The following is a 23,989-nucleotide window of genomic DNA, read 5'->3' as shown; positions in this document are numbered from 1 at the left end:
GCAGCCTCCTTTTCTTATTCCTCTAGTGCAATTTCAGAGTGTCACCTTTGGCAATAGAAGAGATCTAGATTGGCATGATGCCACTCTCAGGGATTGTCTAGTATTGATAATTGGTTCGGTGAGGGTCAGGAAATCACAGAGGAGAGCATCACCCACAGATTTGAACCGCCTCCCCAGGTTGTTGGTACTAGACTCCAGATCATGAGAGCCATTACACTTGATTGGAGAGAGACCCTTATTGATCCTCAATACCCTCAGACTGAGTTCAGATGGTCTGTGTTTCAGCAAGCAGGGCACATGTTTAGGAGTCAGAGGAGGACCAACACCTTTCTCATACTTCACTTCAAATGCCTCACTCACAGTTACATAGTCGTTGGATGAGGAGTGTTGATCGGGTCTTCGTGTGGTACATGACCGAGACTTGGTGTGGTACATGACTAAGACTTCGTGTGGTACGTGACCAGGCCTTGGCGTGGTAACTGACCAGGGCTTGCTGTGGATGACAGTCCCGACCCACCATGGGTCACATGGCCAAGATGGAGAATTGGCAAAGAGTATGCACATGGGTACTATCCTCCACATGCAGAAGTTATGAGAGAACACATGCGGCCACCACTCAAGCTCCTTGTCAAAGACACGCGTGGTGCACATGGAGTAGTTACGGTGCACCAAATTGGCAGAAGCGGGCTGTTGCAGAAGACATGAAGAGATCGAGTGACAAGATGGCTAAGGACGAGGGGGACAGCCAATAGGCGGGAGGAGGCAGATTTCCAGCCAGGGGAAAGCTAGGGGTGAAGAGGGGGGATGAGGGATGAGGAGGAGGCAATTCATTCATTCATTGTGCAGGGTTTGAGGAGGAAGGCTTAAGTCATGAGCTCGCCTGGTGTATCGTTGTGGTCGCCTAGTGTATCGTTGTGGTGTCCTATGAGTGTATTTTTCTTGTTCAGCTATTAAACACTATATGCTTCTTTCCATCTTTGGTCGCAACTCCAAGTCCTTCTCATTTCGTACGTCCTTCTCTTCGTCCCCCTTCACCTGGTACAATGGACCTTCTGTCATGTGGCTTGAGTTTGTTATATTAATGTTGAAGGTTGGCTCTTGTGATTATGCTCCGATCAGCATCTTGCTCTCTCACATCACAAGAAGTGCAAAGCAAAGAGCGGGTGTAAGAGGAAAGTACGAAGTACAAAGGGTCATCTAGAGCTCATCAAGGTCAAGACAGCCCCTCTTCTCTTGTAACGATGTCTTCACAACAGCCACTTTAATGGGAGTAGTGATTACTTCAGCACTGGACTCGACATACAATGGTGAAGCTACTATTTCATCTGTTCCGCATAACCCCGGTCCGTCGAGTCTAGCTTCTACATCCATGACACCTGTGGCTTCTGATTTTCCTCCAGTCATGTCCCGACCATCTACTCTTTCCATTTTCATTATCTTTCTTATGTCCTACTACTTATTCCTCATACAATGGCTTCGACTCCATCTTTCTCTTTCCCAACTGCCTTTGCATCCTCATTGACCCCCACATTTTCTATATCATCACCATCTACTTTCACAAAAAGACACGACTCCGTAGGATCTAACCCCTTCACTGACCTAGAAACTCGTCTTCAATCCAACCAGAATCATGTGTAGGCACCTCGATCCTCCCGACCACCCCCGAGCACGTGGGGCTACAGCTCGACACATCCAAAGGCCCTTATATAAACTAGGCCTCCCATACCACCTGAGCCTGTCCATGAGGACCTTCGATACACCACCTATGATCCGCCATGTAGATGGCCAGAGTCTTGGCCATGACCCAAGCCATCCATCAGTTGAGAAGCCTCAACTGAACTCCCACAATAGCACTGGCCCTCCCTGTATATAGAAGGAAATTCGCTATAGCTAGCATAACGCTAAGAATAGCTCCCTCCATATAAAGCGAGCATTATATATGAAACAATCTCTATATACAGCAACCTTGGCTAAAAATAGCCATCCAGCCCTATGCTATCCCATACCCATGTTCACCTGCTATCCAACCCTAGGTACAGCATGCGCATGACACAATCCCCCTCCTTTTAGAACTCACTCCACCTGAGGTCACCAGAAAGCCCTAAAACTCTCTGGGAAGGTTAGTCAATGTCAATTTTTGGTTGCAATTTCTATCAACCCTAACTCCTGAATTACTTAGTAGACCTACTGCAAAAATTCCTGAGCTGCTAATCCTCCCCGCTCCCTTGTTGCCCCCTCTCCCTCAGCCCCTCCCTCCCTCCTCCTCCTCTCCCTCTCAGCCCACCCCCTCCCCTCTCAGCTCGCTCCCTCTCCTCTCCCTCTCAGCCCGCCCCTTCCCTGCCTCTCAGCCCGCTCCCTGTCCTCTCCCTCTCAGCCTGCCCCCTCCCTACCTCTCAGCCCGCCCCCTCCCCTCTCAGCCCGCTCCCTTCTACCCCCTCTCAGCCCGCCCCCTCCCCTCTCAGCCGCTACCTTCTACCCCCTCACTACCTCACCTTCTACCCCCGCTCCCTACCTTGCCTCCTACCTCGCCTTCTACCCCGCTCCCTTCCCTCCGCCTCTACCCCGCTCCCTTCCCTCAGCCTCTACCCTGCCCCCTACCCCACCCTCTTCCCCACTCCCTTCCCTATGCCTCATCCCCCCCTCTTCCCCGCTCCCTACCCCCCCCAACCTCTTCCTCCCTATCCTACCCTGCTTGGAGCTGATTCTTGATCAACTGTCTGCGACGGCAATGGGGGATGCCGCCCAATCCCTATATATTCCAACTGGCTATCCTCATCGGCGGGAGGAAGTGGGTTGCAATACCTTACCCGACCTGGTGGCGGAAAAAGAACCCTCCATCAGAGCTGATCTCCTGCCATAGACACGAGGTCCAAGGGTCCACAGGTGAGAAAGAGAAAGATCTCTCGAAAGGGATGCCGATAACTGACTCTCCAAAAGTGGAAGGTACAAAATCATGATCTGGGAGGTCAGAGAGGTCCTCAAGAGCGGAAAAGGAGTTCCGTTGAGCCAGTCCTGGGGAGGGGGTCCGAAGGATTCCTACCGAAGGAGGGAGAGAATGTAAGACCCCCTTTCCCTCTACCCACGGAAGGAGGCACCTCTACTGGGTCCTGATCAAGAAGTGGTGCGGTTGTTGAGGGAGGTACAGCCTGATCCTGGGGTGGAGTGGAAGAAGGCTCCTTGACACTAGGCTCTAAGGCGATAGCCTCCCGAGGCTCCAAGGGGGATGCCTCCGAAGCGGTGGAAGTATGCTCTGAAGTACAGGGCCTGACCCACCATGGGCCAGAGGTGGTGTGGGATGCAGGAGGGACTCAAGCAGCCCTAGGAGGAGGGGGAGCGCGTGTTTGGGGCAGTGCCTATGGAGCGGAGGGTCATGCTCTTATTCTCTGTCATAAGCTAGTACGAGCTGGTTGCTTTCTGGGCCTCTTTTTCTTCTTTGGGCAATCTCTGGCAGAGTGCCCCGAGGACCTGCAAATCCTACATTGGTCCTACTGACCTGCAACCTCAAACCTCTGGCGAAAGAAAGACCCATCGGGTCGCTGTAGCATGATGTGGTCATCTGAAATATTAGGGTCCTGGACAAGGACCCTAACTCTGCGTACCCCATCCATCCTGACCGCCTCAGCAGTCGAAGAAGGCTCGCTAGGAAGAGGAGGGATCTCTCCTACCACACCAAACCTCTCGTCAATAACTGAAAGAAGCCGGTGATAAACTGAGGGGAGACCAGGGAACCTGATGAAAACAGAAGCTCCCCCTCATTTTGAGGGGGTTTATTTATCCTCATGGTTTCATGATGTATCCCGCTTTGAACTTGCTCTCGCGGGTTTTTTCTCTTACTTAATAGAAGTCTCTTTCTTGGAAAAAAAAAGAAGAATTACTTGGTACAAATTCTTTTGGTGAATCTGTGCAAACAGATAGCTGCTTCTGCTCCCCACCTTCCCTGCTACTGCTCTTGGAGACCTCATAGGGCACTTCTCAGATGTTTGTATGCTTGAGCGAGGTTTCTTCCAAATTGTTTTTGACTCCTTGGAGGTAGCACGTACAGTGCTTCAAACTAGTCCGTTAGCACTCGGCTCCAGGAGGATTTTTCCGACCCCTTTTTCATTGGGGTTTGATCCTGTCGAGGAAGACAGCCAGACGACGTCACTCTTCATCAGATTTCCAGGCCTCCCTCAGGTGTACCATCGACTGCTACATTCCATTGGAGCCGTCTTTGGAGTGGTTACTGAAATCCCCCCTCTCCCTTAGATGCCTACTTCAGCAACAGAGGCAGTCAAGTCCGATGGGGTACCGCGTGTTAGGGTCATTGTCTCTGACCCTAACATCTCGGATGACCACATTATTCTTCAGCGTCCAGATGGCTCCTTCTTCAAACAGAGAGTCGAGATTGCAGGGAGACAGGATCAGTGTAGGATTTGCAGGACCCTTGGGCACTTTTGCCCAAGGAAAAAGAAAAGACCTAAAAGAGAGACCTGTGCCTTGAAAACCTTTCTACAGAGACCTGTGCCTTGAAAACAATGCCAAAGTCATGGCTAAGGTCATGCCGAGATCATGCAACAGCACCCTCTTCTTCTCTTGCACGTTTGTCTACACCTGACAGAGGTAAGGGGATTATTGGTTCCACTCCTTCGCACTCCTGCGCCAGAGGCACTTCATACTCCTGCGCCAGAGGTACCTCACAGGAATTCATTTTCAGTTCTGACAGACTCAGCTGAGTTTGAGGCAGAGAAGGAGTTTGTACCCTCTACACTCGGGGAGCACATTTTCCAAACATCCGTGGACAGAGTTTGCCCCTCAGCAGGGGTGGGTGTGCTTTCCTCAATTGACATCCCTCCTCTTGATAGGAGGAATTTTTTTGCAAGAGAGGGCTTTCTCCGCTACCAGGTCGGGTAGGATCTTCCATCCGGCCTCCTCTCGCAGATGAGGGTTGTCAATTGGAATGTTCAAGGCCTCAGGGGTGTACCTCACTGCCGCCGTAGGCAACTGATTTGTAACCAACTTCATCCAAGTGTTACTGGGGGTCCCATGGACATTCTGATGATTCAAGAACACAAATTGGATGCCAAGAATTGTTCCAAGTCACGTAAGCTTCTTTCAGGCCACACTTTTTGGTCACCCGCCTTGGGCACCAGGGGAGGTACTTGCATTTCTGTTTCTTCTTCTATATTCCCCATGGTGATTGGGCATGGGATCATAGTCCCTTCCAGAGCTTAGTGGATTATACTTTTGATTAGTGGGCATAAGGTTGGTCTCTTAAACCTTTATGCACCCAATTCTAGAGGGGATCATGTTGTTTTTTGGAAAGAACTGCTCTCTTGGTCACGTATTGCTTCACTCCCTAGAGAGAGCAGCGTGAAATGCCTTCCTTTTTCAGTACAGTGGCAGGGATGCTTGGCATGATGATGCTTTTCACACTCAGCCACATTCTCTTCCTGTTTTCTTGGTCGAACAGGAGATTGCAGATGCCTATACATGCACGGATTGACAGATTTCCTTATAGGAGTGAGGCCCACAATTCTACCCACCATCGCCTTGTCCTAAAGTGAGTGAGCTGCATGCTTCACCTGTTGCTTGTCAGTTGGAGAAAGAAGAATCTTAACGGTTGTGGAATTTGAGGGTGCTGCCATAGAGCCCTCTGGCCAGACCAAGGGTCACCACCAAGAAAATCTTCCCCGAAGACAAACAAACCGCTCACCGCTGCCCAAAGGGAAGGGAAAAATCCAAGGGCCAGCTACGAGGGAACGGGTACACACCCCTGCAGTTGGCTACCAATGGAGAGGGAGAGCCCTCAAAGAGGAAGAGGCAAAGGGGGGCGAAGAGGGGACAAACGGGAGGTGAGGAGGGAGTCGAAGAGGAGGCGAGGTGGAGGTAAGGGGTATGAGGCAAAGCGAAGGCGGCGATGTGAAGGCGAGGAGAGGGCGGAGGGGAGAAAGCGGATGGAGGCGAGGTGGAGGCGGCGACGGAAGGGAGGCGTTGTGGAGCGGGGTGGAGGCAGAGGCTGCCGAAGGGAGGAGGCGGGGAGGGCGGAAGGGGAAGGCGAGGAGGGGCGGCCTGCAAGAGAAAGGAGGCGAGGGAGGGGTGGAATGAGGCGAGGAGGAGAGGATGCGTGAGGGAGGCGGAAGGGGGGGGGAGTCCAGACGAAAAGGAGGGTGGAGATTAAGGCGGAAGGAGGCGGGAGGCGGGGGCGGAGGCGGGAGCTACATTTGCCAAGTTGGAGTTGTTGAACTAGGAAACTATTAGGATCTCTAATCAAGGAACACCACATTCCAATCAAGACACTAACAGACCATCATCGTAATAGATGTGGTAACCCCCTATGGAGCTCCATGGCTTCTCTCCAAAAATTCCGAGACCTACAGACCCATGCTACAAAGATGGATCGTGTTGCCCTCTTGGGTTATTTGTAGCTGGCTTACCCGATTCCTATAGGTGGACCTCTACTGAAGCTCACAGGACCACCTACGAAGTCAAAGACAGCCGTTCAAACTACTTTGACAGATATTTGAGTCAATGTCCTCACATGCCCTAATTCTTGTGATTGTTCTTTTATTTATTAACTATTTGGCCCCCATGATCTCTACCAAGGTTATGGAGAGATCCAAGGGACATGGATTCACATTCCTTTTTACCAAGGTAGTTCTCACAACTTTGTTAATCACAAACTTGTGTAGAAGCTACAGTTGACTACAACACCTAGTCATCACACCTACGAGGTGCAGCTTCCAAATGGGAAGCAATTTTGGAATTGCAAGATGGATCGACTTCCGATTGAGATTCAAGCCTACGAGGATATTTTGGAGTGCTATATTATGCACTTGGATCATGTAGACTTGTTGTTGGGCATTGAATGGTTTACTTGGGAAGCCCATAAACTTTCTCTTTTGCACAAGGACACCCGTCTTTTGATATAGTGTGATGATACACATCCCTCCAAGGGACCTCTTGTAAATGCAATTCAAGTTTACAAACAACTTCTTATCATGTGCTTCATTGTGTTTTGATTTCATTTTCTTCATTTGTTGTATCTGTGTCTGATACCAATGATTTGAGTGCGGCTGAACATATTGAATTGAAGAAGTTGTTAAATGATTTTAACAATGTAGTTTTCGAACAACTACCGGTAGGCTTGCCTCGAGAATGGCCAGTAGATCATTGCATAGATTTAGTCCCTCGTTCTCAGCCTATAGGTGTACCACCTTATAGGATGAGCCAATTAGAGGAGAATGAGTTAGCTCAGCAACTTCAAGGATACTTGAAGTTGGGGTATATATGCCCGAGCACATGAAGAAGGATGGTTCATGGAGAATGTGTGTAGATTATAAAAAGATTGAATAAAGTCATGGTTAAGAATAAGTATCATCTCCCTCTAATGATGACTTAATAGACAGATTGGATAGAGCAAAGTATTTCACTAAGATTGACTTGCAGACTAGCCACCACCATATTTGTATTTATGTAAAACATATTGAGAAGATAGACTTTCGGGCTCGGTATGGTCATTACAAGTTCCTTGTAGTACCTTTTGGATTGACCAATGCTCCCACAACCTTCCAACAAATGATGAATGACTTGTTCCAAGTGTTCTTGGGCAAGTTTGTTGTTGTGTTCTTGGATGATATCTCAGTTTACATTGTACAACAAGACTTTAGAGGACCACATTGACCATCTCAAGGCCGTCTTAATTTTATTAAGACATAATAAGCTGTACTAAGTTTAATAAATGAAATTTCTTTATGAAACAAATCATTTACTTAGGACATACAATTCTCGGGAAGGTGTGAGCATTGATGAAGATCGTATTCAAAAGGTTTTGACTTGGCCTATACCTTAGACAGTGAAACAACTTCATTCTTTTCTATGATTTACTATCCTTTTGAGAAAATCAATTCGTGATTATTCCAAAATCACAATCCCCCTTGACCAACGTATTGAAGCATCATGGCCATAGATCTACGCAACCTATTACTTGGAATGAAGATTTGAACAAGACTTTTGATAGTGTGAAAATTTGCATCAAGAGTGCGCTTGTTCTAGAGTTGCCCGATCCTACCCAGCCTTATGTGTTAGAGGCCAATGCGAGTGATCGGGGCAACATCATTCCAAGAAGGCCGACCTGTAGCTTTTGCGTAAAGCTCAATGATACTCAATACCGTTGGCCTAACCATGGAAAAGGAACTTTATGCAATAGTATATGCTCTCAAGGTTTGAAGGCATTACTTGTATGGTTCCAAATTTGTCATGTTGATTGATCATCAGTCACTCTGATATGTGTGTGAAGGGGATGATTTGAGGGGTAGGAAGGCTTGATGGGTAGAGTTAATGCAGGATTTTGATTTTGAGATTCAATATAGGAAAGGTTATTTGAACAGTGTTGCTGATTTCCTAAGTCGGATTAAGATTATGAATGCTTTGTCATTTACCGAGATATCCTCTGACCTATTTCAATCCTTGAGAGGGCTTTGCGCGGTTGATTGTGATTTCAGTCATTATTGATAGAAGGTCCACGATGGTAGCGCTACAATTAACCAACACTGAGGGATTATGCCACCTACTGTTTGGGTGGCGAGGGGTCAGTGGATTATTCTGAATGGCTTGCTGTTCCGATATGATAAAATTTGTGTGCCAGATGTATTGGATCTTCGATCCAAGATGCTTCAGCAGTGTCATGGCTCACCTAGTGCGGGACATCCCGGAGTACACATGACTCTGTCTCTTGTGAAACATAGTTTTTAGTAGCCTAAGATGAGAGAATTTGTCCAAGCCTATGTAGTGGCTTGTTGTACTTGTCAAGTGACCGAGGCAGAATGCCCTAGAAGCGCGGGGTTACTACAACCCTTGTATAGTCCTGGTAATTGCCACGAACGCGCAAGGGTCATGATTCCATATGGGTTATGGTGGACCACTTGACAAAGATGGCTAGATTTTTACCTACTAGATCCACGGTCACAACGAGTCAGTTGGCTCAACAGATCATTGACCAATTGTCTCGTCCATACGGGTTGCCAGTTGACATAGTCAGTGATAGGGACTCTAAGTTTACGAGTGAATTCTGGACACTTGTCTTTGACAGGTTAGATACCACTCTTAGTTTGAGCTCCTCTAAACATGCCCAATCTGAAGGCTAGACGGAAGTTATGAACCAACTTCTAGAGGATATGCTTCGGGCATATGTTTCCAAGAGGCTGTCATCATGGGAAGACTACTTACCCATGGTTGAATTTGCTTATAACAGTGCAAAGCATTCTAGTACTCGTTTCACTCCTTTTATACTCATGTATAGGTTTCAGCCTAAGTCTCCAGTAATTGTCGACTTAAAGGGAACTTAAACTCTTCCCAGGTGGTAGGGGCAACCTAATCTTTCTGTTGTTTTATCCACCACCTATCCGCAGCCTCAATAAACAAGTGAGTGGTCTCGCCGATTTTCTTTAGATCAGATCTGATTTCACAAATGGCAAAGGCTTCTTCCCACTTGTGTAACCAAACGTCGATCACATCAAAACTGCACTCGGTCATCCGACCAGCGTACTTTTCCGGTCTATAGTTGGCAATATTAGGTACCTTGACCTTTGCACATTCCAATGAGTGTATACTGGGCTCTGGCTTTGCTGGATCTTTGCCCTTTTCATTTCTAGATGGTCTAGCCGACACGGCTTGCACCATCTCTCTAATTTCATTTTGACCAGCGTTCACTTGAAGCTGCTGGTGATCTGTTGTAAGGCATCTTCTAGTACAGAAATCCTACCCACCAGAGTAGGTGTTGTGTGATGGGACACTTGTTGTGTAGATCACGCTCTAGATTCACCAGGATTTACCTTGGAATCTTGTCCCTCTACCTCCATTCTGTCAAAAAGGAAAATAGAATATATTTTTATTTTATTTTTTTTTAATTTCTTTCCGCACGCCAAAACTCTAAAAGTATATCACACTTCAAATTCCCCTTTGCTGTACAGGAATAAATAGACTGCAACTGAAAACTGAAAATTTGTATAGAAGGAAAAAAAGATGCCCCCTGGAAGCTCCGCGAAATCTTGAGAGGATACTCCTATCCCTGGTATTCAGATCTTCAATAAAATAGTCGAACCACTGCCAAACTGCATAATCTGCGAGATGTATTAGTCTTGGCCAGACAAAGTTCAAAAGCTAGGCGACCTGGTCTTAACGTGACTGCGCACGTAATTGTACCCACGCTCAGACGATCACCTCGCTCCCGGGCTATTTGCATGACCACATCCCAGATGCGCAACTCTTCCACGCATCTTCGGTGCTACTCATCAATCTACCCAACTATTACACAGCTTGCACACCCGCGACGCCAAGGAGTTCTGAAAACACCACGTGGTACAGCTGTAACGACGTCCGCTTATCGGTCGGACTTCCCGTCGTGTGCCTCCCGATTACAGCCTTGTAAAAAGCTCCCTTGATTCTGCGAATTAAGCCAGGGATGGTAGCACAGTCCCGACCAACAACTTTGTTGAGCCCACGAACAGTATATGGATTCTACCAAGAAGCCAGGTCCTCCCGCCAAGAAATCCCGCACCTGCAATGACGTCCGTGACTATCAAGCTGCGCCATCACCTCCGTACTGTCCGTCGTCACACATCCCAAACATTCTGCGCTTTGATACCAATTGTAACGACCCAAAAAAACTCAGGAAACTTCTTCCTGTCGATTCAAGCTCACAATCACAGGCGATGGCATCCCGATTGTCCTCCCATCCTATCTCATGGATTGCATGCACACAAGATACGTAATTCATTTCCTTCATGCCTATCCACAAGCCCACAATTCCCTAGATGGTTCCCTCCTGCCACATGTCATCATTTTAGACCTTTAGCTTGGTACACCATTTACCCCTCTCTTGGGGCACAATCAAAACCTTTGTCCCTTGGCATTCTTACACATTTAGGTGCACCTAGTCCTGAGCACTCAGAACCACCTAGTCGATGCCAATACACCCGCACCTAGGACCTTGGCAGTTACTTCCCTTAACCATTTAATTTACGCACATAAAATATTACATAAGTCGGTCCTCTAAAGGAAAATGCCCACCGATCTTTCCGAGGTCATGCTATCTCAACTAGAGCATAACAACTGGGGCCAAGAGTAAAGAAGAATTGCTTGTTGAACCTACCTCCCTTCTGAGTCCAAAATGACCCTTTAGCGTGAAAGGTATACTTTGCTCTCTGATCTAGCAATGGCTGTTGCTGAGCCCTTGTTGCAGCAAGGCGCTCCTGAATCCAAGCATCTGTAGGCCTCTTCTGCTCCTCCCTTTGAAGAGCAGACAGCTGCTCACGGATACCTATCTCTCTCCTGAGGATCTCAACTCTCCTGGTACGAGCGACTGAATGATAAAAGTCGCTAATATTTAAGAGGGCTGCAGCTACATCGGACGGTGAAAGCTGCCCATCATGCATGTGAGATACCCAAGTTTGCAACTCTGCCTCTGTAAGGCCCTCCTCTGCATAAAGGGCATATGGAATCCTGATACTGGCAGAGCGGGTCCTCACAAGAGGATCTGAAACAAACAAAATGATCTAAAGTGGACACCCCAGGTGTAATGCATACAGTACCACCTCTGGGCCCTTATGAGGGATTGTAGCTCCCCCTAGATATATTGCTTCACATTTCTGCAAAACAGAATACAAAAATCAGTGCCGAAACATGGGGGAAGGAGAAAGGGAAGGGGAGAAACAAGAAAGAGGACAAGAATCCAAAGCAACCGAATCTAGAGGATATGAGCACACGCTTCAATCGAGTGGACTAGGAGTGGACAACAAAGCAATAACGAAAAACTCTACATCGTCTACTTCGGATGCATCATCAACATCCATCTCAGGGTCCTCGACTTTGACATCCACATCTATTACTAGTACAATTGGTGCACCAGGTTCACCTTCGTAGTCTCCAAGGACCTACATTAGTCCACAGTGCACTTCCTCTTCCCTCTCACCCCTCCCTCTTAGCCATACCCCCTTCCAGTACTCAACCAGAGTCACCTCATCATTGTCTCGGACATCTCCTCCCTCGGCTCGGCTCAATTGGTCCCCACCTACCATTCAGCCCCACCCCTCCACCTTTGTACCAGCTCCTTTCTTGTTTGAGATCCCGAGAGGACCGGCCTTCCCACTGGCTGATCCACCGGATGCCTGGGAGTCTCTTCTCATATAGAGGTACACAACATTCGTAAGCATAAGGTGGAGCTGATCCGGTTCGCACAAGAGCAGGACAATTTTAATAAGCAGCAGGAGGCTAGTCTCATTCAAAAGCTGAGGCTGGACATCGTAGATATCGAGAAGGAGATGTCTTCTTTGAGCATTGCTTCGAGGGATACACCAACATCAGCAGTGGAGGCCTAGATAGCCACCATGCAGTCGGCCATTGCAGAGACATCCAAATGGGTAGATGTGTTGAAGCAAGAACCTGCGAAAGCAACTGTTTCGGGTACCCTTTTGGAACAGCAGCAGAGGGCCAATAAGGCTCTCAACATCAGAGTCCGCAAGATCCCACGGATAGAGGTCACACCGATCGACGACGCGAGCACCTTTGTTGCAACCACTTTAGGAATTCATGATCATGCCATTGTGGGAGCATGGCAAGTGGGGAGAGATCCAAAAGAGAGAAGCCTCTCATTATACGGTTCATAGACACTCATGCACGCATACTGACCCGCCAGGGTACACTCAGATCCACCTACCACACTCGTTTAGGATTGCCATTGGGCAGTTCCGTATTTCATCACTTTGTATTGAGAGTAGACAAGCGGAGGGGATACCTAGAGAGAGTTGTATTGGCACACTATGTGACCGACATAAGATCAAGTTAGAGAAGCACTTCGCCTTCCATTGCCCAGTCTACTACGAGATCCATGGACAATATCACTGCCTCTTCAGAGATGGCTTTGGGGCCCTTTCCAAACTTCTCTCATATCCAAACCAGAGGTGCCTCACCGCTTTCATTCATGAGGTGGTTTGACATAGAGAGTGTCCCATCTAATCACAGAGATAGGGGCGAGAGGCCTTATCAGACTCATATTAGAGTGTGATCACAGAGTTCTTCCAGTCAGAGCATACTGCCCCCTGATCACGGATAGCAAGCGAGGCAAAGACCCGAGGAGACAAGACATGGATAAACGTACAGATGACACTAGCTGACATCTCATCCATAATAAGACCCAGCACGGCTACAGTGATCACTTTGATGGTTGTTAGGCATAAAGTCGTTGCCAGTAGGTCACGACAGACAACACTTCCAAACAGCATGCATTGATCTATCAAGGGCTTTATGCATGGACAGCCTAGCCCGTCACGGGGCCTACTTTAACGTCTCATGCCGTGTGTGTACTGTAATGTATTGGGTTAGGCTATCTCTGCTATGAGATGATGCTGTTAGTGATGACCATGACTACGGTGATATTGCTGATGATGACATTCACTATGTCCTACACAATTTTCTAGCATGGGTTAGGATGCTCATGTAGTAGCTCTACCCTTTTTTCGCATTGTATCGGGTTTTTTAACAGTCTCATAGACCCATCAATCTTTAGTAGACTTTAATTAACTTTCTTTCATTCTTTCTTTTTCTCAAACTCCTTTCTTCCCCTTGTGGTTGGACATGGTCTTATTACTCCCTCTAACGCATAATGGATCATATTGTTGATTGGGGAACATAAGATTGGTCTTCTTGTTTTTCCCCTTAAAAAAGACTTCTATTAAGAATGAAAAAATACCCGAGCGAGCACGCTCACAGCAGAAATACATCATGCTATACATAAGGAAACTCCCCTGAAATAGGGAACAGAAAACTCAAAATGAGCTGGAAAGAAACCAAGGTTGAGGCTGAAAGTGCCACCTCAACCCTGTTGTAGTCTCTAAGAAAAAGGGGGAACCCCTCCAATCCATAAGGAATATAACCCTCCTGGCTGAGGCTGCCCGGGAAGAACCCTGCTTGCTCACCCAACTGGCCATCAGTGTGTGCACGGTGTCAACCCAAATACTGCTAGCCAAGGTGTGCAAGGAATGGACCTAAGATCCATCTAAGGTCTCTATGCATCTGGTCCTCCAAATCTGCCAAGTAGCTAGCCAGTATCTCCCAAGCGGTATCCCCATTAGCATCTACTCGCCTATAGCAGGAGATAGGCACATCCTCCAAAGAGCAAGTTTCGACTAGGTGACATCGAATCGAAATGGCCCAAGAAGCATCATGCCACTCAAAGAAGATCTAAGGTCCTGATAGGGAGAAAGAAAGAAAGAAAGATATATTAACATCCACGGGAGGCCTCACGGGCCTATGGAACAAATTTGGTACACAGAAAAGCGAGCTCATACAAGCCTGAGTGGGCTGAAGCAAAGGGTATGCTAGGACCCTTGCTAAGTGCTAATCTATGGTAACAGAATCATTATCATAGGAAAAAGTCAACTACAATTGCAGAATGGGCCATATCAATCAATCTATCCAGGCGCTGGGACAAAACCGAAGCGTGGTACAGTGATGGCTCTCTGGTGAGCCAAGGCACTGGTCCCCACGATGAAGAAACAAGAAGGAGCATAAGTACTAAGAATCCTGGCAATTCTCATCCAAATGGCTCTTGGATGTGCCACCTCCCCGCCCTGGTTATATTAACTATATATTATATAGCATCATACAAATATTTTCAATTGCTCATCCATTCAAAATTGCTTGTTTTCAATCTGGATTCTCACAACATTCCTCTCTCTTGATGCATGTTCACGATGCAAGGAAGCAAGGAAAGCCAAGATGGATGCAAGATCGAAAGATATCAACACATTTAGTTATATGATTGTAGTCCATGTGACAATATTGTATAGACTGTAATGAGGATCAGTTATGAGCTCTTTTGAGTGTCCAACACAAGAGCAAACTGCTGTGAAGAAGGGATACCCAAACCGACCTAGCATCCTAGGTATCTGACTGACACACCCCTCTGAATCCATGTAAAATACAAATCAGCCCCCCAATCTAGAGTGTCATCGTCACATATCCAAAAGCCATTGGACTTGTTCCAAGTGATGTGAGCACCTGCTGTAGTACAAAGCAAATCCAAAGCTGTCCTAAAGGAAGAGAGTCTGTAAGGAGAGAGTCTAAGGAGAGACCTCCAAGAAGATAGCAATGTCATCCGCTAACTTGTAATCCACGAGGTCCTCTTCCCACTTGAGCGGAAGTCTGAGCCCAAGAATGTCAGCTCAAGACCTAATAAAAATACACATAGCCTCAGCCACAAAGAGGAAAAGAAAAGGGGCAAGAAGGCACCATGACGGAAATCTGAAACCTGTCACCCCTAACCCCTCCCATGAGCACCTAGCTGTGGGCTTACCTGTACAAGGCCGAGACCCCTCTAATCCATGCATCTGAAAACCAAAGTGATAAAGGGTGCCCTCCAAGAAGACCCAATCTACCCTGTCATAGGCATTTTCAAAGTCCAAGAGTAGAATTGCAAGCTTTTGACCGCTCATCTTCCTCTGCAAAGCTGCAACTGTTGGCAAATAGCAATCTCTCACCTGAGAATCCGGAGGGCACTCCACCCTGCACATGAGAAACCCAAATCTGCAAAGCTTCCTCTGAGAGGTCCTCCTCTGCATAAATGGTATCAGGAATCCTAATGCTGATAGACCATTCTCTCAAATGTGGCTCGGAAACCATTAACACCACTGGAAAGTGATCCGAAGTGGAAACCCCAGGGGCAATGCAAACTCATCCTCCTCTATCCAAGGCCCAATCATCAACATAAAATCGACCAATCCATGCATGGATAGGCATCTCCGGCCTCCTGTTTGACCAAGAATATAGGAGTGACTCTGACTGAGTGTGAAAAGCATCATCAAGCCAAACATCTCTGCCATTGAAATTGAAGAGGAAGGAATCCCAAGCTGCCCTCTCCAAAGAATGAATGCCGCCCTCTCTACCCCCTTTTTTATCTAAGGGTGACTCTACCTTGTTGAAGTCCCCTCCTATGATCCATGACTCTGCAATGGGGGCCCAAGAGAGCAACTCCTTCCAAAACAGTACACAATCCTCTCTGTTATTGGGGGCGTAAAGGTTGAGGGGTCCAACCTTGCAACCTCCAATCAAAAGAAGAACCCACTGGGCTCTCGAGGGTAAGATCACACCATGTCTGACAACCAAGGGGAGAAAAGAATCCGAAACTGAAATACAAGTACCTCCCCTAGTACCAAAGGCAAGTGACCAAAAGGTGTAACCTGAAAGTAGCTTGCCTGACGTTGTACAATCACTGGCATACAATTTGTGCTCCTGCAAGAGTAAGACATCAGTAAAGCCACCAGTAACACCTAGATGAAGCTGATTTTGAATCAGCTGTCTGCGGCAACGATGAGGGACGCCACCAAGGCCCTGTATGTTCCAGCTAGCAATCTTCATCAACGGGAGGATGTAGAATGGATCATCTTACTCGACCTAGTGGTGGAAACAAACCCCTCAAAAGGAGAAGACCTCCTACTCAAAGAGTGAGGGATGGAACCAAGTAGTGGAAACTCAACAAGAGAAAACACTAGGAATCCCAATCACTATCTCACCAAAAGAAGAGGGCACAAAGTCCTCCTTGGAGAAATCTGCCAAGGCTGAAAAAGAGTTCCTGTGAATCCGTCCCGACACAGGAGTGCGGAGGATCCCTTTAGAGGGTGGTGGATCAACGGGGTACCCAACCCCCTTTCCTCTATCCAAGAGGGGAGCTGAAGACTGCTCCTAAGAACCCTATGTCCAAAAAACTGTGGAGGCCCCTCCAACCAAAGAATGTGCATGGTCAAGGAGAGGGGCAACCCCTGTGATAGGGAGAGGGGCAACCAAAGGGCTCAGGAGAGAAGCTGCAACCGAGGCTACAACTGTAGCTGACACATCCTAGACTATGTGAAGCATTGGGAACAGCCGCAATGGGAGACTCCAAAGCTCCTAAGTAGGTGGAGCCAAGGACGGCGGCCTCCTGCACTGACGGGGGTTGAGGCTGCATACGAACCGAAACCCAATGACGTGCTACAGGTGCCATTGGAGGTCGTGAGGCACCAGAGGCAGGAGAGGGCGGTACCGAAGGAGCACTCTATCCAAGAGGAGCGCTCTGTCGTGGAAGAGTAGTACCACCACCCTGCCGAGGTTAGGGAGGAGGCGTAAAAGCTGTCCCACCCCCCTGTCGAGGTCGAAGGGGAGCTGCTGTACCAGAAGGCTTTTTGGGCCTTTTCTTCTTTCTAGGGCAATCCCTGGCGAAATGCCCAAGGGTCTGCAGATCCGACATTGGTCCTGTCTACCTACGACCTCCACTCTTTGCCAAAAGAAAGACCCATCCGAGCACTGAAGCAAGATATGATCATCCGAAATGTTAGGGTCCTCCGTAAGGATCCCAACTCTATGGACCCCGTCAGACTTGGTTGCCTCTACTGCTGTTAAGGGCGACCCAGGGAGGTCAATGACCATACCGAAGTGCTCCCCAATCACATGAAGAAGGCGACGGTAGACCTGGGGGAGCTCGGGAAACTTGATGAAGAGCGAAAACACCTCCTTATCCTCCTCCATAGGGTCTAAGCCTAAAGAGAAGGAAATAAAGAAAATCTTCCTATGTCCTAGGTATAGAAAAGGGCTTGGAGCACGACGCTCGCAGCCTCTGGAGAGTCAAAAACAACCTAGAAAAAACCTCATTCCAAAAGGCAAACATCTTTAAATCGAGGGTTGAGGTCTGGGGGAAGTGCCACAAGCATCCAGTCTCTAGCTTGAGACCTAGAACGGTGAGACCCATAGATGCGTGCAATCAAAGTGGTCGAGCATTTAGGCTCTACATCCTTCTTGAGCTGCTGCACCTCTTATTTTGAAAATAATATAGTTTTCGCAGCCAGTGGAGGCGGAGTAGGATTGGGATCCATCGCCAATCCAGGTGAGAAGGCTGCCTCAACAAGAAGAAAGCTCCATCCGCTCCAGAAAAGCTTCAGGAAGGAGAAAGGCGAAGAGGGGCAGGAAGAGGAGAGAGGAGGAGAAGGGGTCAGAGGGGGAAGTAGGCAGGGATAAGGGAGGCAAGAAAAAGGAGGGAGAGGCAGGTTGAAGGACAAGGGGAGAGGGCAGGAAGAGGGGAAGGGGGGGAACTCAACATCCAATGTTTTTGAATTTTGGATTTGATTACGTTTGACTATTATTGGGGGCATGAGGTTGGTCTTCTCAACCCTTTTTTTTTTTCACAAAAAGTAGTGCTAGTTATATTGCTTGAAAACGAGAGTACAAGAGGGCCTTAAGGCCAGCGGGCTGCAATCACAAAATGGATACAGCCCGAGGAACCAAAACACTAATTACAAGCCTCTCAGGTCATAATCATCGAGAAGAGTGGACAAACAGCCACGGTGGGGGGGAGTAATGGCACTGAAGACTTTGCGCAGAGTGCTGGAAGAACAGCTCTTGGTGGTCCAAGTCGCGAAGGAAGCGCCGTCTCTTCTCCTTCCCTGCCCGGGACTCCCCCTGAATCTGATCCCACTGACCCTTGAGCGTGTGAATGATCGTGCTCCAAATGTCTGCTAGGGTCTGTGTAGCAGAAGAAGCCTGATCTCCTAAGGTCTGCGTGCATCTGGAAATCCAGATATGCCAGCCTGCAATGCTCCCTATGATCTCCCAAACTGGGTGCCGAGTCATCGCTCCTGCATCTGTCTCTGTCAGATGCCAAGGGAAGCTGTCCATGTATGCCCAGGTGGCTTGCGTGATGAAGAAAACTGGATCCTGCCTAGAGAACTCATAAGCCAAGTGATGTCCCATCTCGGTGCTGCACCAGCACACGGCTCCCCAAGTGATCGGTCCTAGCACGGGTGCAGCCCTCACTAAGATCCCCATGACTCCCTTCCAAACTGTCTGAGCATGCGAGCAGCTCCAAAGGCAATGCTTCAGGGACTCCTTCTCCTGAAAACACATCTAGCAGTGCCCCTCCTGCCCCATCTGCCTCAACCAGCTGCCAACTGGTAGCCCCTTGTGGGCCACCATCCAAAGAAAGTAAGAGATCTTCCTCGGCCGCCAACTTGCCCAAAGAGTCTTCCAGAATGTGCGAAGAAAGACCAGAGATATCCCTTGGGCATACCAACTATGTGCCTGTGTGGGTAGCCCGCGCTGGAGAGCCCCAAGAGCATGCTTACCAGTACGCGCACTGTAAGAGAAGAAGGGGATAGGGTTCTTTAAGGTCTCCAATGGTGGCCAGCGCCACTCCCCTGGGTCCCACTCCACCTCTGTCAAGGAACGGCCCTCCCAGATCCAGAGTCCCCAGTCCTGGTCCTGCATAATCAGGGGGTCTATATGCCACGTTTTCCCTTGCAACCCTATGATGCGAAGGCGCTGCCAGGGAAGCTGGGGGTCGATCACGGCCTCTCTGCTCTGGAGACGGCTATCATCGGTGACGGAGAAGAAGTGGATTGAGGAGTCCTAGAAAGGGCCTGCGACTACCAAAGGAATGCCACACGGTGTGAACTGCCCTAGCCACCTCTCATCTCCCGAGAAGAGTTGTCCGGTGATCATGGGAATCCTCCAGCCTGCAAGAATGGCAGCATCGATCTTCGCTCGCCGAGCCTGGATCCCACGTGCCGTACCTACTGCTGCTATCAGCTCGCCTAGGCTCAGTTGGCTGTAGACGTCCCTCCAAACCCGGAGCAAGCGCGTGGGCCCACGCATCCAGAGCGCCCAAGGCATATGGGATCTCTCTCCAAGCTGGCGACCTGTATCATCTGTCACCTGGCTACTCCAGATCAGGGATTGTCTGTCTATCTCGTCTCGACAGCTAGGGGGAGCCTGGGAGAGACTGCGTCGCAACTTCCTCCAGACCGAGACGAGGCTATGGAGGAAGGGGGAGCGGAGCTAAGTCAGTGGGGCAGAAGTGAAGATCCACAAAATAGATGGCTGCCAGTCACCCCCTCTCTGGGGATACACGTGCTGAGACCATGCTGAAGCAAGAGCTTCCATGTCTGCCCTTCTGGGGTCAGACCGCGGATGACTAACTTGCCAAGTAATGCCTGACTCTGCAATTATGGATCTATGATGCCAAGGCTGCCCTCTGTCTAGGGGAGAATGACCGTCTGCCAGGCGACCCGGGCTCTGGTCGTGCCGGAACCATTTGAGCCAGACCAAAGGAAGTTCCGCACCAGTCTCCTCAGATGGGCTACACACGATCTCGAGAAACACTAGCAAGAGGCCACATACCAAGCGGTGGCAAGAAGGACCTGGTTGACCACAAGGACCCTGCCTGCCAAGGATAGCCGAGCCGTGCTCCAGAAGGCTAGCTTCCGTCGTATGGAGGCTAGGACCGGTAAGAACTGCTGAGCCGACGTGATGTCCAGGCCTACCTGGAATCCCAGGTAACGTGTCGTCTGTCCTCTAGGAATCCAGCGAAACCCCAGGAAGATACCCCACTGTGAGCTGGCTCCCACGTCCGTAAGAAAACCAACTGACTTATGCCAATTGATTTTCGCCCCAACGGCTAGGCAAAAAACCTCTTAGGACAGTCTCACTCGCTCCAGTGACTCGATATCATCCTGCACATATAGAATTGTGTCGTCTGCATACTCAAAGTCCAGAAGTTCCACATCGTCTCGAATAGGGAGACGCATCCCGCGAAGACCAATGGTACGGGCTCGTAGGAAGTGAGTCATGGCCTCCGCAAAAAATAAGAAGAGGTAGGGCGCAAGCGGACAGATCTGATGCACCGAGCACTCGAGGGTGAATCTCTCCCCCATCCTGCCGCTGATGATAACCCGGCTGGAGGCCGACGTGTAGAGGCTAGCAATACCTCTGATCCACTCGTCCGGGAAACTGAACCAAGAGAGTGTATCTTCCAAGAAGGACTAGTCCACCCTGTCGTACGCCTTCTCAAAGTCAAGGAGTATGGCAAGGTGCTGGCCACTGTGCTGGGCCCACTCCGTCGCCTGTGAGAAAGTGAAAATGTTGTCCAAAATGTTGCGATCTTGGACAAAACCAGTCTGGGTGTCATGGATCAAGTCATGTAGCAAGGGGCGGATGCGGCTACTCATCATCTTGGTGAGGATTTTGTAGGCAGTCGGGAGGAGGGTGATAGGCCGCCACTGACTGATCTCCTGACGGTCCCCCCCTTTGGGGATGAGGCAAATCAAGCCTGTCGCAAGGCTCTCTGGCATTTGTCCACTGGAGAAGATATGCTAGAAGGCTGTGAGCAAGGGCTGGTGGACCTGCTCCCAAAAGGTGGTGAAGAAAGCTCTAGAGAGCCCATCCTCACTTGGGCATTTCTGCCCATCAATAGCGCTCACCGCATCTTGCATCTCTGCCACGGTAAAAGTGGCGAGAAGGGAATCACTCATGCTAGGCTACACGAGCAACGGTGTATACCTCCTCCCTGCAACGACGACCACGAGGGTCTGGGGGCTCCTGCTAGAACAGGGATCTGCAGAAATCTGTCGCCAAGTCCCGGACCTCATCTGGATCTGTCCTGACACTACCATCCTGCGCTCTAAGAGATCGGAGCTGTTCCCCTCCTAACCTCTGGCCATGAGTCCTGAAAAACTCTCTGCACATCCTGTCGCCTTTCCTAGCCCAGAAGGACTTGGAAGCATGAAACGAGAACTCTGAGCGTCGTTGGGTGATCTCCTCTAGCATGGCTCGGGCTCTAACCTCCTGCCCTCTGAGCTCCTCAGAGCCTAGAGAAGACTGTTGCATCCGTTGTATCGAGGCGAGATCTCGTCTGAGACCCCTCTCCTTCGCCCACCACTGCTGCCTGACCTGAATCGCCTCCTGCTGACAGATGAGACTAGACTCGGCAAGCGCCTGAGCTACCTATGCTGCCATATCCCCCATGGGGTCCCAATCCTGCTCCCACAGGTCCACTATCCTGTTGCGAACCGCTGCTCTGGAGTAGATGGAGTCTGGGATCCGGCATGAGCGCGGAGGTGAGGAGTGAGAGGCTAAGTCCAGGACTAAGATGACTGGGGCATGGTCAGAGAGTGTCGTCCCTAGAACCACTCCTGACTCTCCACCTCTACCAAGCGCCCAATCGCTAACATAGAAACGGTCCAACCGCTCCAGAAGTCTGCCTCCCTCCCTCCTGTAACCGCAAGAGAAGTCCAGACTCCCTGTCCATCTGCAAAAGGAAGGCTCCCTCCAACTGTCCCGACCTCCCACTGCGAACAGAAAGAAGTCCCAATCTGCCTGCTCCGCCTGAGCTATACAGAGGAACTCTGGGCCCCGTCCTTGCTGATCCTCTAAGGTCTCAAGGTTATTGAAGTCCCCTCCTACAATCCAAGAATCCATCTCTCGCAATAAGTCTAACAAAGAGCTCCAAAAAGCGGCTCTCCGTCTGAGGTCGGTTCAGGCATAGATATTGAGGATGCCGATACGAGATCCCTTAATATATTCAAGCCCACCCAAAGCGCTCGTCCTAGGATCAGGGTGCCAAAACCACACACATGCTGAACTAGAGAAGCGTCGATGGAGTTACATACACCCCCACTCCTCCCCTGCTTGCCGATCGAAGATTCCCAGTAGGTGTGGGAGCGTCCTGTGAGGACCTTCCCACAATTACTGGTCTAAGAAGCCAAAAGCTTGTGTTCCTGCAATAGGAGCACATCTACCCTTCCCACCAAGGCTGGCTGGAGCTCCTGTCTGAGCACCATCTTCCTGGGGCCGAGGGTTCTTGATGAGTGGAACCCGTTGACGTTCCAAGAGATAATGCATATACTCATGAAGAGGAGAGATGGGCCACAAACAGCTGTCTGCTTGTGGTCGATGTCGAGGTGGTCGGAGGATGTCCAGTGTGCAGACGAAGGCGCTTCTGTGAGGGTTTCGAAGGTGAGGCCGGATCGTCGGACCCATCCTCTAAAACCTTCAACATAGGGGAGAGGCCCTTCGTCCCATGGTGGTAAGCTCTCTCTAGCCAACTTGACACCTCTGCCAAGGACATACTGTAGAAGCCCGCTACCTCTGAGGTCCTCCAAGGGCGGAGCCCTTCCGCGTAGGCCCACTCCAGAGGCGGCCAAATAATGACCAAAAGGCAAAATCGTTTGGCGCTATGGCGCCATCTCAGACGAACGTCACCCTCCTTTCACTGCTGCTGAAGAAGCTCCGCTGCTCTGCTACCGATCCAGTCCTGCACCTGCTCCTGGGACTGATCTCGAATCGTCTCTTAAACATTTTCATTCATCCATTACTCATTCCCGTCACTAGTGATAGTGAAGGAATAGCTAGGACCATCGTGGGGGACAAGGACGGACACCTTACCCTCCGCCCCCTAGGAAGAAGATGCTGATGTCTAGGCATGCAGGGAAGGAGCCAATACCCGCTGCATCCAAATAATCCCAAGGTCCTGCTCGGTAAAACTCCAAAGATAGAGCTCTAGGAGCAGCCCTTGGGTGTGAGGATGAGGATGAGGAGTTTGAACCAGAGAGAGGGGTGCGGGCTGTCGAACAAGCTGGAGTGGTGTTGGCCATCTACGGGGAAGGGCCTCTCCCCTCCGCCGGGCCAAGAGGGATAGGCGCGGGGGAGGTCTGTGCTGGCTTCGGGGCCACAGGTGGCGCAGGCGGAGAGGGGGGTTCCCTCGGAATCATGCTCGAGGGAGAGAGGGGAGCGGAAACCAACAGTGCTGAGGGGGACCCTGGAGGGGGTGGAGGTAGGGGGACCGAGGAGGGGGGAGGGAAAGGAGGGCGGGGTAAAGGATGAGAGGGAGGCTGACTGATCTTCTCCTTCTCTTTCTCCTTCCCCTTACCGGGCTGCTGTTGATTGGTGACCACAGGGGGGGCTCTTGCTGTAGATGGGAAGGCTTTTTTAGTCCTGCTTTGTTTCCTTTCCGTTTTCTTTAACCTCGGTCCAGCCTTCCCCTTCGGGAGGGGGTGTCGATGCCTGGCGGGGGGGATCCTGAGTTGCCTGGATGGGGGCCTTCTGAGGTTCTGTCCTCGTGAAGCGAGGACAAGAGTGCGCCTAGTGCCCGAAGCTGTGGCATCTCAGACACTGATCTGGGCGACTAGTGACCATAATGCGCTGCGTCACCACACCT

General features: G+C 49.7%; 1 protein-coding gene across 1 annotated transcript in view; it reads right to left on the bottom strand.

The window, feature by feature from the left end:
- Positions 1 to 23,989, bottom strand: part of LOC147882242 (kinesin-like protein KIN-4C) — a 200,638-nt gene that overhangs the window by 99,661 nt on the left and 76,988 nt on the right. The gene's annotated exons all lie outside the window — the stretch shown is intronic.

Source organism: Dipteris shenzhenensis, chromosome 30 (genome assembly GCF_047967505.1).
Source record: "Dipteris shenzhenensis isolate YYH24624 ecotype China chromosome 30, Dip_SZ_1.0, whole genome shotgun sequence".
Classification (NCBI taxonomy): Eukaryota; Viridiplantae; Streptophyta; class Polypodiopsida; order Gleicheniales; family Dipteridaceae; genus Dipteris; species Dipteris shenzhenensis.
The sequence above is the reverse complement of the archived record's forward strand: the minus strand, read 5'-3'. Positions and strand labels throughout refer to the sequence as shown.